The sequence below is a fragment of the Mytilus galloprovincialis genome, chromosome 11, assembly GCF_965363235.1.
Source record: "Mytilus galloprovincialis chromosome 11, xbMytGall1.hap1.1, whole genome shotgun sequence".
NCBI lineage: Eukaryota > Metazoa > Mollusca > Bivalvia > Mytilida > Mytilidae > Mytilus > Mytilus galloprovincialis.
In genome coordinates, this window is record NC_134848.1 from 13,944,722 (window position 1) to 13,946,986 (window position 2,265).

Consider the following 2,265-nt stretch of genomic DNA (forward strand, 5'->3'; position numbering starts at 1 on the left):
TGTTTATCACTCTTAAAATTAAATCACAGTATCAGAATTACATTATACATACATATTAGAACATCAAATTCTAAGTGCTTAATATGAGATTAACAATATTATACATGAACTTAAATGCAACAAAAGTAATCTGTCATCCCTTAGTTTATAACCGATACTATACTAACATCCCGAGCCAATTAAGACAATTTGGGTCATAGCCAGAGCAATATAAAAAGGTCATATTTAAACTAAAGCCAACTGTTCTAAACGGCAAATTACGACTAAGCAGTGCTAGCATTAGTAAAGAACACTATATTCCTGATATAACCATTTAAACATACCTTTTGTACTTGTTTCAAATCTTGTCCCCATAGTGGTTTTATCTAGAACCCCTACAAAATTTGCTTTTAATTTTAAATAGCTGCTTTTGGAATGTGTTGGTTAGAAAGTGGTATCCTTCTTAATTATTCAGCGTCACACATTGGTTTATGTTGTTTTATAAGGACCAGTATGCTTACGTACAAAAATGTATGATATGTTGGTATTTATTGATAGTCATCGATTTTTAAAAAGAAAATTCTTTCAAAAATTATGCCAAAAATTGAAGCAATATCATTCCTGATACATGTATTATGAAACGTTTGGTCATATGACAAATTATGCCACAGATATATATTTAAGATAAGACTTCATTAAAATTCCGTCCGGTCTCCAAACTCCCGACATACTGTATTAGGATTTGTTTTTGTTTTTTTCAAATTGATCGTATTTCTCTGAAAGTTTGTATGAAAATAGAGTGTGTATTATAAGTGCACAATCAAAAGCCAACTTTCCAGGAAACAACACTTCACTCCAGCTTAAACTTATCAATTAGCCTATAAATAGGGCAACGGGTTTAAGTTTTTCTGAAATAGAGCATTTGCTGTTCTGCTTGTTTAAATGTCGCTTGGCTTTCTAGAAATTCGTTGGTAAGTCGATGTCAAAGTCGTGGAGGAAACAAAACACTCATTTGAATATACCAGATTATAAATCATTGTTGTGCATGTTCATTATAGCCATAATTGTTTGTTCGTGTATGCAAATTCAATAAATGGGATATATTTCAGTTAACCGCAGAACACATCAGTAGCCACATTTGTTAATTTAATTTGATATTGATAAATGAACAAACACATCATAGATATCGGCATTAAATCTTTTAACTACGCAGATAAAGCGTCATGTTATTGCGCACTTCTTTGTACAACCTATATGCGTTAACTCACATGAAGATCTAAGCAGATAACTGCATTTACATGTATATTGCAACGTTTATGAGTGTACTATACAATTTCGAAATCATATTTATTTTCAACACAGTTTAGATCATAATCCTAAACAGTGGTAAATGTACATAGGAAATTTCGGTTTAGTTACAGGACACCACCATACATGCCATATAGATGTCAATGTGAATAATCGGACATCTGGATAAAAACATTCAAAAGACTTGTTTATACCGTTGAAATAAAGAATTCTACATTACTAGTTGAATGTTATTTAAGTAAGTTACTTACTAGATGTTTTCTGCACTGACATATTAATACATCCTTCAACAAAGTCACACCTGAAATATACAATATAGTTTTTATATATTTAATGATAAAAAGATCTACCTTTTGTAATCTGTATCAAGTAAAACATTTTTTGTGGTAAACTTAAATGAATGCACATGTACATGTCATTATAACAAAATATCAATCCTGACTAAACAATCACTATGACATCATCATACGTATGTAAAGATGGTTTGGGCTTTAATTAAGGTAACATTTACGTCGTTTATCCATTGATCATCTCTGATATGTTTTACAATTTATCATTTTGGTAGTAATATAGATAGAACATCAAATACTAAATTAATAAGCCTTTATCAAATACATGTAAAACTATTTATAAATGTATATACTTTTCAAACATTGAACAAAAACAATCATGTATGCATCTCTCTCCATATGTGTTTTTTGAACATGGTTTACAGGGTTGTCCAATTAATGATGTGTATCCAATGGAACAAGCTGTAAGTAAAAACATTCTATCAATGTATGAAAAATAGTCCTGAAATGTTTCTATTGGTTATCGTTAAAAATACATGTAGCAAATCGAGAATAGGGAAACAAGTTTGAAAAATAGTGAGAGGGTTATGACAATGTTAGGTCTCTTCTATTATTAATAGCAGAATTGTGTTAATTATTGTTTAATGTATTATATGTGTTTACATACTTGCTTCTTGTATGTTAAAAT

The 2,265-nt window shown here is 29.9% G+C and overlaps 1 long non-coding RNA gene across 1 annotated transcript; it reads right to left on the reverse strand.

Annotated features, from left to right (window-relative positions):
• Nucleotides 1-322: 322 nt before the first annotated feature.
• LOC143052871 (uncharacterized) lies at nucleotides 323-2,010 on the reverse strand. Its single transcript, XR_012971275.1, has 3 exons — nucleotides 1,931-2,010; nucleotides 1,539-1,588; nucleotides 323-374 (listed from the first exon to the last, which is right to left on the reverse strand). It is a non-coding gene; the product is annotated as an uncharacterized LOC143052871 (long non-coding RNA).
• Nucleotides 2,011-2,265: the final 255 nt, after the last annotated feature.